Source organism: Lepisma saccharinum, chromosome 1 (assembly GCF_977018435.1).
Source record: "Lepisma saccharinum chromosome 1, izLepSacc3.1, whole genome shotgun sequence".
NCBI classification, from domain to species: Eukaryota; Metazoa; Arthropoda; class Insecta; order Zygentoma; family Lepismatidae; genus Lepisma; species Lepisma saccharinum.
Window position 1 is genome coordinate 107,422,198 of NC_139229.1, and position 16,517 is coordinate 107,438,714.

At 37.6% G+C, this 16,517-nt stretch overlaps 1 protein-coding gene across 1 annotated transcript in view; it reads left to right on the forward strand.

The window, feature by feature from the left end:
* The window catches only part of kek6 (kekkon 6), a 151,146-nt gene that overhangs the window by 51,881 nt on the left and 82,748 nt on the right, over nt 1-16,517 (forward strand). The gene's annotated exons all lie outside the window — the stretch shown is intronic.

Here is a 16,517-nt window from a genome sequence, read left to right on the forward strand (position 1 = left end):
AATATAGTTTTTCTTATAATTGCAGCATTCACTCCTCATCTACACCATTTAATTATCTAAACAAGGTTCAACCATTTATTATTTATTTATTTATTTATTTGTCTCTTATTTATTTGTGGCGGAGATTAATGCTCATGCCTTTTCTTACACTCAACCACATACAAAATGTTCATAATATACAACATATTCATAAATTGATTCATATATAAACATTAAAAATAACGATCATACAAATACCTTTCATGTCAAACCAACCGCGGTAAAAATATGTAATTCTAAGAAATACATAAAACATATTAATATATATACATGTACACACACTCATACATAGGTTTATATACATAACAGGCCACTACAAATATTTATTAAACATGTATTAATTACTTGACAAAAACAAAAAAATCACTCCATAAAACTTTATCTTCATCTTCTTTTGAAGATACCTAGGGAAATTGATTTTCTCATTTCATGTGAAAGTGCATTCCAGTCCCTAACCCCTGATACAGTAAAAGAGTTACTAAAAAATTCAGTTTTGTGACTTTTAATTGTTAGAACATTGGAACTTTGGGATCGTGTGTATGATATATCTGGGTTTCCTAACGGAAGCAATCTGTCGGTGAGATATAAAGGACTTCCTATAAAAATTCAGAGAAGAGGAAGAGGAAGGGATTATCTTCGAAGTGAAATGTAAAGAATGTCAGAGTGTGTACATAGGAGAAACGAAAAAGAGGCTGAAAGACAAGTTGAAACAACATAGGGATGATGCACGACTTAAGAGAGAGAGAAATGCGATATTTAAACACACGAGAGAAACAGGACATGACATAGAGTGGGATAAGGCTAAGCAGATAGGAAGGGAGAAGAGGATGCTAGTGAGAAAATGGAAGGAAGCCAAGGAAATAGAGAAGAAAGGTGAAGAAGACACAATGAACTGGAATGGGGGACTGAAGTTAAACAAAGAATGGAAGAAGGTGTTAGAAAGAGTGGAAAGGACAGGAGAGAAAGAGGAGAGAAGAAGGAAGAAGAATGAAGGAAAAAGAGCGTGAGATAAAAGAGTCCAACCACATTCTATGTGGAAGTTAATATGTTTAGCCTTTTAGGTGAAAGTACAGTTGACAAGGGAGAGCCACTTGCTTGAATGTTCCCGAACAACTTTCTAATAGTCTGGAGGGGAGTTATGTTTGTGTATATAAATCGTCCTGTTTTTGTATCTTGTTACATTTGTACTTGGTGCAGAGTCTGAAGAAGACCTTGCTATAAGGTTGAAACGTTACGTTTAATTTATGTTTTATAATAACATTAAATTACTGCCTTGGTCAGCATATTGATTAACTTATATAGCAACACTAGTTTTCTGTACCTCCGTCTTTCTTTCATTTTAATCCAGCCTAATTTATTATAATATTCAGTTAAGTGGTCATACTTCTTAAGGTTAAATGATACGATATATCTTATGCATGAATTCTGAATTTTTTGAATTCTCATTGCCAGCATTTCATTGCAATCAGCATATACACTATCGCAATAGTCAAGATGTGAGAGGACCAAAGCTTGTACAAGTCGTTCTTTAATAACAGGAGGAAGAAATGTTTTTGATTTTTATAATAGATGTAAGGAGGCATAGGCTTTCTTACATATATTATTAATGTGTTCAGACCAGATCAGGTTTGTATCTATAATCACCCATAGATTATTTAAAGATTTAGAAAATGGTATGCATGCACCGTTTAGTTGTACAGTTGGCATATTAGCCGAATTTATACGTGCTAAAAGCTGACGTGATGCAATTAATATGCATTGTGATTTATTGGAATTTATATATAACCCATGACGGGCAGCCCAATTATTAATAATTGTCAGTTCCATGTTCATCAGCTCAATTCCACGTGATAAATTCGACAATGAACTTGATATATAACACTGAAAATCATCAGCATACATGATGTGTAAGATTTCTTATGGTTATTGTTATATCGTTTACATACATTGAAAATAACAATGGACCCAATACACTACCCTGAGGAACACCAGAGTCTAAAGATTTCCAGTCAGATTTCCCAGACGATGATGCAACGCATTGACTTCTACCAGATAAGTACGATTTAACCTAATCAACTGCACCCAAAGAAAAATTAAAGTAGTATCCAAGTTTACTCAAAAGTATATCATGATCCACAGTCTGAAAGGCTTTACTAAAATCCAGTAACACTAATATAGGTATTTGGCGGTTATCCATCGCTTCACGGATATCATCTGTCACATGAACGTCGATAACAATCTATCAATCTACATGAATGAATTGTCATACATCTCACTGGACAAATTTCACAACAATGCTGTTACAAAATTAGCTATTGTCTAATTGAAAGAAAAATGGTTTAAAATGGTCGAAATTGACACTATGTCCCCAGATAAATGCATGCGTAAAATTGTAACAATGCACTTGAAATAGTTAGATCGATCCACATGCATAGATTATAGAAAAAAAAATGGAATTCCCAACAATGCAGCAGAAAACAAACCTATTATTAGCCGAGAAACAAAACGAGAAAACCAATTTTACGAGCTAATGCGATTATCTCGCTGTTTTGACAAGGTATTAAAACAATTTTAACGTCTGTTTATAAGCAGGCTCTCAATTTACATTGTGTAATAGAAATTAATATCTTTTTCACGGCTTTTAAAATCTACTGGGATTAATGAATGAATTACGAGGAAAGCCTGTCTAATTCATTGACATGCAATTACAATCCAAGCGATCACTCTTTTGTTTTTGGCAACAAAATCAGCTTCGCGTCCGTAAACATTTTAATTGTTGTTCGGTCAGCCGACATATACATCGGCATTCTTTGGTTTACACAATCGTGTCTAAGCTAGCATATAAAACTGAGGTAAATATGCAAAGGGCTTGCTTCTGCTAAAGATTAAAATAGTAATTTTGTAACTGTTGAAACCGTAATCAGCAATTTAAAGAGGGGGGAGCAATCTCTGTTCCCCCTAAAGCAGCTCAATGGGGTACATCAAGGCCCCCTCCCAGTCTCAACTCTCATTTAGAGTGAGTGATTTGTTGTTTTAAGTCCACTTTCGGCACAGAATGTCTAATCGGGACTGGACCTATACCCTGTCCTAGATATATCTGGAGCAGGCGAACGAAAACAAGTCTCCCCTGCGCAAGTAGTGACGCGAGACAGTCCCACCAATGAACACGTGAGAGGGAACTCGATTTCGTGGAGAGGGGAAAGCGACAGCAGTCACTAGCCTTCGCAGCAATGTGTACTGCTTTGCTCTGCCCACTCGATTTCCTCCACGGCCTTGCTCCAGAGTTAGCTGGGACAGGGTATACCTTTATACACTTTAAAGTGGGATGCGAACCACTGTGCCATCCATGTGCCTCCACCGGGTATCGAACTCGGGATCCCTTGATTACAAGGCGACGACGTTACCACTACACCATCGGGGAGGCCCTCTCATTTAGAGTTTTTGAATATTTTAATGGAATAATATATATATATATATATATATATATATATATATATATATATATATATATATATAAGTATACCAAGTTTTCTATTCCGAAGTCATATATTCCTTCAATAGATAATCTCAGTGAGGTTACCTATACGCAGGGCCGGATGAAGACGAATTTGGACATGTTAAGATTTTTTTTTCAGGTTAATATAGCAAAAGAAAACTGTTCAGCTTTCGGAAAATTCTCGTCTGTTTTCATCTGGGCCTATTTCAGGAATAGGCCTAATGCTGCAGCATCAATTGCACCCGCCTTAATCCGGCCCTGCTCATACGATATATAAAGCTGATCGGGGTAGCGCCTGAGGTAGGCAATACCAACTAGAGAATTGAGTAAGCAAACGAGGAAAATGTTTTTTGTAAACTTATTTTGAAAACAGAAATTTTTGGTGCAACGGGTAATCGAACCCTGTTCTTCCACGTGACAATGAGAATCCATTATTATTATTAGCATTTAACATTTTTTTAGAATTAGGGCCTCCTCGATGGGCAGTGGTAGCGTCGTCGTCTTATAATCAAGAGGTCTCGGGTTCGATTCCCGGTGGAGGCACATAGTAGTTCGGATTCCACTTTAAACTGTAGGTCCAGTCCCGATTAGGCTAACTGTGCAATCCAATCCAATTATTGAGAATTATCCATTGCCTATATTTCAATCACACTATCACTTCGTTTCGAGAGAGCATTTCTTAATGGATAATCTGCAATAAAGATAGCACGATAATACCATATTTCATTGCATCATCGTTGCAAATGTTATGGCAATTTTGATTTGCAAAAAGTGGGATACGAGCATTATTTATTTATTTATTATTATTTTTTATAACAACAGTTGTGCTGGTACCACCGGTACTTAAATTTCATTTATTAGTATGTCAACCGTCTTTGGTGCAAAATTAGGATGTGCAGAATACTCGTGAATATACGTCAAGATTGAATATTGCAAAATCGAGGCACATAATTTCTTCCCGACAGTTTAGCGAACATTTTACCGGCCTGAAGAAAAAAAATAATACTTTAGTTTTTATTGATTTGTGCATTATAGTCGAAATATTACACTTGAAAAAATTTACTACATTTTTGCGGAGTACATATTTACAAAATTTAATCGTCTGTGTCCGAAGATCATACGCCGCTATCATTGGTTTAGTTATCTGACGCGCCGATGCGACGATTACGCGATGAAAGGTTATAGGGAGGGCCATTCCATGTGAAATCAACAAATGAAGAGGCACTTTTCAACCTCACATATTTTGATTAATTTGAAATTGGGCACACTGAAAGGGTCACATAAGCTACGAGAATATGCAAAGTTGTGGACCCATATCTTTTGTTATTCCTAAATTACAGTGTTGCAAACTATGTGATTTTGACAATTGAGGACTAAAAGTGGTAAACGTTGTAAGTGCCAAAAGCGAAAGTATAGGGAAATCGCATCGTTCAGCACACTAGCCCGTACGAACGTTCACACTAGTGCCTTTTTACACGTCCTTTGAACTACTTAGAGGGCTATCAGCCACATTTCACAGTTTAACGTGGAAAACGGTGTTTGAATTCTTGTGGCACTTACAGCGTTTACCAATTTCAGTATTCAATTTCTTCCAACATCTTGTTAAATTTAAATTGCAATATTTCGGCAATCGGGGAACCTACGAAAGTGATTCGGACGGCGTTGGAAAGGTCTTGAAGGGCTCTTTCACATGAGATATTGCATGCCTACGTCAAGGTTAAAGAACAATTGAAGGTGGTGTAAAGAAAACTTTGGTAGCCATTTTCTCTAAAACCGGTCTTTTAATGATTTTTTTCCAAAAATTTATATGTCGTACATACACTATTATTCAATAGCTGTATAAAATTTGAAAATGGGACTGCAATGGGATGTGGTGTTATGTTAGATTTAGGGTAGAGTAGGTTAGGTAATGCTTGATAACATATTTTGATAAAGAAATTCCTGATATTCAAAAGTAAAAGTCTAACAGAAATGAAATACAATATTGTTTGAATTAACGTACATGAATCTAATGTTTAAATTCGTAGTTATTATAAATACAGGGTGATTCAAAAGTCCATTCCCAAAGGTAACTCCGTTATTAGTGTACATAGCAAAAAAAGTAAGTGTTTGAATGTTCAACGTATCATGCACCGTTTAGGCTGTACACTGGTGTATGTATGACATATATTTTTTTTTAAAAAAAAAGAATTAAAATACCGGTTTTAGAGAAAATGTCTACCAAAGTTTTCTTTACACCACCTTCAATTGTTTTTTATCCTGACATAGGCATACTACATTTCGTGTGAAAGAGCCCTTTAAGACCTTTCTAACGCCGTCCGATTCACTTCTATTGGTGCCATAATTGCTGAAATATTGCAATTTAAAGTTAACAAGATGTTGGAAAAAATGATCAAAATCACATAGTTTTCAACAATGTAATTTCGGAAATACAAAAGATATGTATCTACAACTTTGCATATTCTCCTACCTCAGGAGGCTCTTCCAGTATGCCTAATTTCAAATGAATCAAAAAATGTAAGGTTGAGGACCTTGTTGATTTCACATGGAATGACCCTACAGATATAAACCAATGTTTGGACTGAAAAAAAGGGTGCGACAATTACACGGTGAAATAGGATAATAAAAGACCATTGTCATTAAGATTCAAACAGCTCATATCAGACGTGAACGATGGAATTGTGGTCAGTTCGAGCTAAGAAACTTGAAATAAACTGTTGCTCGACTCTGTGAAAAGGAAACGATTTGCCTGGCGATAGGGGGGAAATCCATTTTTATTGTTTTTAATCATCCAATCGAGAAACTCTTGCCTGTTGCCAACTACGGCTCTTTACCGTTTGTCTTGTAAACGCCCTTGTTCGTGCTTTACGCCACACGAGCAAACGTCACAACTTAACCGTGACATAAACACAAGCATCTTGTAAAACGTTCGTCGAACTTTTATTTTGGGTCATGATGTCAAGAGCATACAAGTCTCAAATTGGTAATTCTGTTCCGCTAGGATAAGAAGTCCACAAGGCACGACGGTATCCGAAGATTCCCAAACCGTGAGAAAGTTCCTGTCCACAAAATGTCTACGCTAATTAAAAGAGTGGAATGCATTTTGCAATGTATATTTCGTGCTGATCTCGCACGATAAATCGTCGTTTTACCAGCCGTTGGCCTTCTTTATCGCTTCCGATCGTGGTTGGCAAGGGGGCGTTCGGCTCAACATGGCGGGCACGATATATGTCGACAAACCCATCTTCCACATAAACACCCCGGCGTGCATCAGAGATTAAAGGCAAAGTTGTACGCGGGGTAACACGCGACGTGGCAGGGTATGGCGTGCAGTCAATTAGCCTAAGAACTGATTGGTTGCTGAGATAGTGAGCGGTTCCGAGTGTTTGTGCGGTTGACCACGTGTGGCGCTCCAAGCAAAGGATACATGGTTGAGGAGCTTCTGGAGTCGCTGGCCAATACTACCAAAAAGACACGTCTTCACTCGAGTCCTCGGCGACACCAACCTCACATATATGGAGAACTGGGGAAAAGGATTTCTCAACCGTGGGACTTAGTCCCCGGTCTCACGTGACAGCTATCACGGTTCCCACACGAACTCTAAATGTATTTTTCCTGATATTCTTGATTGATTTATTTGATTTATTTTACTTCCCATTTCTACCACATTTGGCTAATCACAAAGATTAGATGGCGATAAAGATGAAATCGATGAATGGACGACACAATAAGAGCCCCTTAGGGGATTAACCCTCCGTCCCCCGCATCCTCGTAGTACCACAAACGTCCCGCGCGCGGGACTCAGTGCCACCCTATCAAAACCAACGTTACTTACATGAATTGTAGATGCAAATCGATGTTGAATTGCACTACCACTTACTGAAAATCAGGCGAAATATGTATGAACATAAACATGTCTAATTCGAAAATTTTTATTAGCTATTAAAGGAAATAAATAAGAGAAAGTATCTCATAGAATAACAAGCTTACACTCTTGAAGCAAATTCACCAAAACATTATTCTAAAAATAATAAAAAAAATGAAAAATAATGAAGGAACTAAAAAAAGAATTCACTGTTGACAAAATTTTCGAAGAATTTTTGAAACGAGTTGAAATCGTACAACTTATATGGACCAAGAAAGGAAATATTTGTTCCAAACTTCTCACTAACAAAATCTTACTGACTCGCAGAAAACGCAATGAACGTCTGAAACACAACTCGAAGAAATTTCCAAAATATTTTTAAAATGTTCAACTTTCAATATTTTTCTCCTGCTTTTTCAGATCTACGTAAAAAAACCCAACATACTGACTAATAAAACCAACTGAATGTTATCAATTTTCAATATCGTTATTTTGACAAAACTGTTATTTCGTATGGACACTGCAATGGTTCTGCATACAAATAATTTGCATTTCTAACAACGTAGTGTCGTTAATTTTTTTTTTTGCTGCACATCCATGGCTGGCGCGCCATAATTTAGGGTTCCCGCGCCCAGCACGGAGTGCCACCTGAGGGGAAGTAATCACTTTAGAGGTGTGCAAGCAACTGAAAGCACACCAGAAAAAAGGCGCAAACGCCTCTGTGTTTTCGCGGGAATAGTGTAGATAGGTTTCCTAGTTCTTTCCTGCCATTATTGCGCAATATTTAAAAAAAGGCCGTGTGGGTTAAGAAGGGACTGGCCGTGAGCCTTGCTAGTCTACAAAATACAGTCCAGGGTGTAATACGTGGAAGGGGGCGGGGGTTAACATTTGGGTCTCTCCTTGATACGAGATTTCTACGACTTTTCCAGAATACTCAATACCCAGCACATTACGATTTAAAATTTATTTTACAGTGCCTTTCTCCAATTTCCCTCATAGTTATGCCATACTCATTTTCTATGTTATCATCATTAGAGATGGGACAGCTTAGTCAGTACTCTGTGTGTTTTGGCCGTTATAGGCATATCAGTGTATCGGTAATATTACCAATCAAGTATATTTATAAATATTCTGTAATTTAGTACAATATTCCGCAATTTTATTACTATTTTTATGTGCATGTACATTTTTTGAAAATCTTGTCTACTGTTTTCAGTGGTTTTAAAACATCTACTGTGTTCAGATTAACGAACAGAAATAAATAAAAATTATTAAAATGGAAGAATGAAATGTAATATTTACAGCCACCATCTTTAGCTAAACACTCTGCATACATATTAATCATAATACTGCTCTAGAGATAGCTGGGACAGAGTGTAGCGTTCCTTTTCTGTCACTTTTGAATAATCGCGACGATGAGGATGAGTGATGAGATGAAATTGATAAGGGACACTCACGAAAAAACCCATGCACTGGCCGGAATTCGACCTCGGGACCCCTGCCATCGTAGCGCGTTGTGTAACGACTCCGAGGTCGGCCATTGAATTTAAATGGAAACCTTAAAAACAATAATCATTGTAAGTTTACTGCAAATCGTTATACATTTTAGGAACATTTTGTCTTCAATTTGAATTTAAAATATACCGCCAGGGTGCGCGATGCCTAGAATTTACAAGCCTCTTATGTTTTTAAAAGTAAGAATACAAAAAAACTTTTTCGATTGTTACTAAAAATTTCACGATGACTACAGCATTATTTATATAATTATGTGACGGTTATGAATATGCTAATTAGTATAATGTATGTACTAACTTTGAAGGAACATGAATCAATTGTTTGATGATTCGTGACTAAGATATATTTCAGTTACGAGTTTTTATAAGAAGTTATTTGCAATCGTAGTTATTCTACTGTACATGTACAGTCATCGGCAATACAAATGGGACACCTAGATCCTGAAATACTCGCTTCCCTGCAAGGCGTTATGTGTGTTGCCTAACTCGACGACGGAGGTTGAAGTTACCATTGGAAATTTGCTATAAAAACCCTCTTATCGCCGTAGAGTTAGGCAACACACATAACTCCTTGCAGAGAAGCAAGTGTTTCAGTTCTAGGTGTCCCATTCTTATTGCCGCTGACTGTACATTAGGTCTACTGAAGGTGATCAGTAGGAAACCATTAAGTCTCGGTAGATTTACGAGAGACACAGTAGAGTACAGTTGATAACAATAGATTCTGTCTACTGTAACCGGTAGAAATTTTCAGCACGGAAGACTGCACATCTCTGAAAACTCTCCATTTCATAGCAATCTTTGAAATCACTTTCTGTGAAAAATTGCGAGTACATTTTATCCAAATTCACGGTCATGAATCTCTGAGAACACTAAAAATCACAGTCAGGAGTCGTGGAGGAGAAAGAGGAGAAGCATGAATCGTGTAGAGTTTACATCATCACAGAAAACTCACAGAAGTTACATTTCGGTTACGAACGGCACATAAAGTGCTGCGTTTCCGCTCCACAGCGTGAACATCTTTTGCACGTCCGACTTCAAAGCGTTTCCGCCAGATGTAGTATTTCAGTGCGAGCTACTCCATTCTGTTAGGATAATCCCGTCAAATGCTAACTCGGGGGCTTAGGAAGGCAAAACTGTTTCCAGAGTTAAAATATGACCGGGGGCATTCTTCGCCAGCTTGACGCAAATTGGCAAAAACTGTCTTTTGCGCGGGATTGTTCTTTATGAGGCGAGGTCTCTCGAAAAGATAAAATGAGGACACCCTGTCACTGTTCAGATTCGGTGTAATTTCAAGCGGGATATCTGAGCTTGTTTACCTGTTGCGTACAGCGATGACGCAGTGGTAGCGTCGTCGCCTTGTAATGAAGGGGTCCTAGGTTCGATACCCGGTATAGGCACAAAGTCATTCGGATCCCACTTTAAACTGTAGGTCCAGTCCTGATTAGCTTTACTGTAAGTCAATCAATCAAACAAGCCTACAGCGTACCCTGTTCCCTAATTTCAATGATTCATTCTTTCTCTCAAATGCTCTTGTAATGATTCCATGTAAGGCTTAAAATTGATATTTGTTATTTATACCCTGTGCAAAGTATTTCTGGTGCATGGTCACGCATGGCGGCAGAGAAGGGGGGAATCGAGCGGGCAGAGCGAAGTAATATACGCTGCTGCGAAGGCTGTTAACTGCGGTCGCTTTCCACGCAATCCTGTTCCTCTCACGTGTTCATTGGTGGGGCCGTCTCGCGTCACTACTTGCGCAGAAACTTGTTTTCGTTTGCCTGCTCAAGAGATAGCTGGGACAGAGTGTAGCGTTTCTTTTCTGTCACTTTTGGATAATCGCGACGATGAGGATGAATGATGAGATGAAATTGATAAGGGACACTCACAAAAACACGCATGCACAGGCCGGAATTCGACCCCGGGATCCCTGCCGTTGAATTTAAATGGAAACCTTAAAAACAAGAATCATTGTAAGTTTACTGCAAATCGTATACATTTTAGGAACATTTTGTCTTCAATTTGAGTTCTTACCGCCAGGGAGCGCGATGCCTAGAATTTACAAGCCTCTTATGTTTTAAAAAGTAAAAATACAAAATACTTTTCCGTTTGTTACTGGAAATTTCACAATGACTACAGCATTATTTATATAATTATGTAACGGTTATGAATATGCTAATTAGTAGAATATATGGGTAATACTTCCGTATAGTGGAAACGGATTTCTTAATTTGTACAGAAGAAACTACTTACGGAAATCACTTTCTGTATCATCGTTTAAGTTCCTCAATGTGTTTTCTTTCGCCGTGTAATATTTTTTAGCGTGAAATCTTTTTGTTTCTATAAAAATATCTCTCCGACTAGCAATTCCTGTTGCTTCCATTTGCTTCTATACGTCAAGGATGGTCCGTGCGTTTCATGACGTAACCCCCTGTGAATGTTTCCAAACACGCCTTTTTGTTGCAAGATTTTTTATTTTTCGAAAATTCAAACTATGCTTGCCTAACCTAACCGAACCTAACCTAATCTTACCGGAAATTGTTTGTGGGGCTAACGCCAATGATTTTTGGGGCTAACGTGAATGGTTTGTGAAGCTAACGTCAATGGTTCGTGGGGCTAACGTCGATGCTTTGTGAGGCTAACGAGGTATTAGCATAACCACTGCATACACACTCCAAATTGACAAAACACTGCCACAACGCGCGATGAACCAGTACGCTATCGCCACATTGTGTGTTACAGAACCGGAAAAAGGAAAAACAGTGAGTACTCGTAAATTAAAAAAATAGACATTATTTTCGTTAGAAATTCATTATTACACCTAAAGAAATGTTCCGCAATGTAGAATTGTACGTTAGCAATGTAAAAATGTGCGAAAGAAATGATTTCTAGGTGTTTCCACTATGCGGAAGTAGTACCAACTTTCAAGGAACATGAACCAATTGTTTGATGATTCGTGACTAAAACATATTTCAGTTAGGAGTTTTTATAAATAAAAACTGGATCATTAGCAATTTCCCATCAATTGGAGTAGCCTATACAATATACGGCCAGGAAGCACGATGCCCCGAGTAAACAGTATTTACAAACATTTTATATTTTCAAAAGTGAAAATACGAAAAAAAGTTTCCGTTTTTCATTAAAAATTTCACGGTAATGGCAACATTACTTATATTATTTATGAATATTGTATCCAAATTAGTATGACATTTGTACTACAATCTGTCCCGGCAATCTCTGGAGCAAGCGAACGAAAATAAGTCTTCTGCGCAAGTAGGCACTCGAGAGCTCGACCAATGAACGTGTTAGAGGGGAAGTGAGTGCATGGAGGGGAACAAGCGGCTGCAGCTACAAGCCGTGTGCAACAGAGCGCACTGCTTTGTTCCTTCCACTCGCTTGCTCCCCTTCTCTGACGTTACGAACGACCTTGCTCCATAGATTCCCGAGATAGAGCGTAACGTAGAAGGAAAATGAGTAAATTGGGTGATTATTCGTGACTATAGTACCAGTTATGAGTTTGTATGAAGGAAATTGCGTTCTTGGTGTTTTTGGAGATGTGTGTACTTGTTAAAAGTGGAGATGATGTCATTGAGATAGTAGCAATGAAACCTTCATTATAGATAAATTATTAAATATTTCTGAAAAAATAGCATACTTGCAATAAATCAGAATTGTATATTTTCTTTTAGCTGTTTTTCGAATTCTCTGTGCGCTCGGTCGCCGAGATAAATAAATAATCATTAATAAAATATATTTTAAGACAGGCTTAGGAAATTCTGTAATCCTACCACCATAAATACATTGCAGAAACGATCATCGAAAATAACATGACTATCATGCACAGAAGAAGGTTGTACCAAAATATTTACTCAGTGGATAGTCAATATTTGGTGCTACACGTGCTGTTCCAACACGGAGGTTGTTTGTAGCCATATTTAGCAATGTTGCCATGTCTAGAATGCCAAATGATCGTATTCTGGATGAGAAATGCGATGAGAAATCTATACGAGTAGGTTTGAGTTTGGTTTGGTTTGAGTTGGTGTTTTAAGTCCACTTTATGCACAGTAAGGCTAATCGGGACTGGACCTACAGTTTAAAGTGGGATCCGAACCACTTGTGCCTCCACCGGGTATCGAACCCGGGACCCCTTGATTACAAGGTAATGACGCTACCACTGCGCCATGGGAGAGGCCCACGAGTAGGTTTGAAAGTAAAATACTATAATACTATATTTGAAGAAGGATTAGAAAACGAACTTTAAAAATACATTACAAATTTGGCGACTAGAACTATACTCTGTCCCGGGAATATGTGAAGCAAGCCAACGAGAATTAGTTCTCTGCGCAAGTAGTGCCAGTCGACAAATGAACGCGTGAGAGGGGAAGTAAGTAGATGGAGGCGAAACGCGGCTGCAGCTACCAGAAGTTTGCAGCAGCGTACACTGTTTTGTTCCGCCGATGGATCTAACTTTTGACCTACTGTTTTGGGAGGGGAGGGACTTGGTGCTTAACTCCGGGGGGGGGGGGGGTGAGAATACAAAAGTTTTCCATCTCGTAAGAATAGCATCCAGGGATATTTGCTAAATAACAGTTACATTTGCGAAATTACAAATATTACTCGCCGGACCCTGTGGCCGAGTGGTGTCAACCTCTGTGGCGAAGCAGTTAGCAGAGCGCGTTACAACGCCAGGGGTTCCGGGTTCGAGTCCCGGCCAAGGCATGGGTATTTGTGATTGTCTGTCCTGAGGAGTCCTGAAATAGAAATGAGAATGAAATGCTATGAGTGAATGAAGTGTGATAGGGGAAGCTTCCGCATAGGGGCTTTCCTTTTAAAAAGAAGAAAAGTGGTTAGCACATCGCGCTGCGACTCCAAGTGTCCCGGGTTCGAATTCCGATAGGGCTTGATTGTTTGTGAATGTCCATTCGTCAATTTCATCATTTCTTCACTCATCCCCATCTTCGCAAATTAGTCAAGAGGCACAAAACGCGAAATAAAATAAACAAAATCAATCAATCAATCAATCAAATATTACTCTCTATTTTTATTTTGTTCCTCAGGTCTCTTGAGGATAACAAAATTGCCCCTAACTTGTAAATATTAATAAGCCTGAATTTTTTTGGGGGGAGGGGTAAGTGCCCCTTTGCCCTCGCCAACTGATACCTATGGCTACGTTCACCCGCTTTCTTCTCTGTCGTTATGCGCGGCTTTGCTCACATACTCTTGGGGCAGCACATGTAGCTACATTTTAATTACATTTGCTAAAATACAGTTTACAGTGGTTATATACTGCGAAAAGTGGAGCAATGTACACCCAACAGCAAAAAAAAAACATTATGCGAATTGTCCATGACCATTTTAATTCGATCTTTCTTACGCAATGTAATGATAATGAATTGAAATAAGAGCTTCAATATTCAGAGGATAATATCTGCTTCGAATCAACAGAATTTCGTTTGTTTAAACAACACAGGATGTAGAATAATAAAGTAATGAAGGTAGCGATGGACAACTTGCCTACTATTATCTTTGCCGTTGACTGTACGTTTCACGGGTTGAATTATCTGCGTGATTGGACGGTTAAAGCAGAACTTGCGATCGAAAAGTTAGTACGAGTATTGACGTACGATCATTGCCGTGGAGTTAGCCAACACACATAACGCATCGCAGAGATGCCAGTATTTCAGGATCTGAGCATCCAATTTTTATTGCCGTTGACTGTACATAGTGTGAACTGAAACTGTTTTACCATCGGGATACGAAAAGGCATTCATACTGGCGAGAATAGCCATGAACTAGAAAACGAAATAAGGACACACTGAATGATGCGTGCTCACACATAGATAACGCGAACGTGGCAAGGTGAACAATAAATTTAATGCGACCATAAACAATAAAATACAATTCGGAGCATGACCTCGTGGTCTGCAACTCTGTGAATTAAAAACGGAATAAACATGCATGGGAGTCATTAGAAAAGCGCAAAGGAAAACTGATAAAAGTGTAAGAGGCATAACGACTCGTGGCAAACATAGAACGATGATTGCGAAAGTTTATTGATGTCAATAAAGGAAAGGTCCTAGAAAAACTAAGCAATACAATACTTTTCTTTGCAACGGTGTTTATATCAGATAATAACTCTGATGGTGAGTGAATATATATTTTTTGCTTCTTCCACTTAACGGTTAATGTCACGAAGTGTTCAGCTTACGTTCCGAGAGGAGACTTAAATCTATCCTCCTCAGGCGAACTGATTTATTATTCCTGTAATCGGAATAGAACCATACATATTTATTTGCCTCCAACAGAGAAAAATCTCCAATTACAGGAAAGCTTACATATTCTATTCAAATAATGAACATATAACAGTGTAGAGTACATACAAACACACGCACACACACACACACACCAGGGTGCGAAATCATTTAAGACTGGTGGGGGGGAGAAAGATTTTAATCTACAAACCCCCTCCCCACAAACATGCATATAAATTATATCATATACATATTTATAATGTTTTTAAAAGTATAAATAAATTACTAAATTAAATACTAAATCAAAAATATATTATTAATTACCCAAAAATAAATAAATTTGTTACTTTTAAATATATCAGATATTATAAAGTAGCATATGCGTCCTTTATTAACTGGTTAATTTATTAATTATGAATTACTTGAAGTGGTTTTATTATGTGTAAGTTTTTGCTTTATGTTAATATAAATTAATTAGATTTCATAGTTATTATTGTTTTGCATTCTTGTTTTACTTTTATTGTGCATATTGATGCAGATTTGTTAATGATCTCTTGAGAGAGAGAAAAAGCATTGAACACTCACAACTACACTAATTTGTGTATGTTTTCGATATTATTCTTAGTACAGTATATTTGAAATTAAAAGTAAAATTTGAAATAATTGTTTATCTTCTGTTTGTTGTAACAAGAACTCTGCCCCCGAAAATTTTTTGTGTTTTTTTGAGGCCAAGATTATTGTTGGGGGAAAATCCCCCCACCCGAGGATTTCGCACCCTGACATACACACAAACACATTTATACACACAAGATAATAAGTAAAGTAAAATATATACAACTGCAGGAATGGAACATATATACGTACATCTATATATACATACGAAATTTATTCATAATATTGAAAGGAAATAGTTAATAAAAAATATTTACCGTATATATAACATACGTAGTCACTATAGATAAATACCAAGAGAAGAATAAGAAAAATAGAAGGTTTGAAAATATAATAATGGAAAATAATGCACAGTAGAATGAACTCACATGTATCTAGTATGTTTCAAAAATTGATCTTAATGATCATATGTACGTGTGTGTATATGAACTTGAAAAGAGTAACGGACAAATAATACTATATATTCATGCTTCATTCTTAGTACCCGTTTGTCACCGCATAATCGTCGCACCCTGTATTTTTTTTCAGTACAAAAATTGGTTTATAACTTTTCATCGCGTAATCGTTGCATAGAACGAAATCAATGGTAGTTGCGGAGACAGAAGATTTACGGTTAACGCCCACTGAGACGCGGCAGCAGTACGCCCAATACAGGGAAACGCGCGAAACCGAAGCGCGGAATTTCC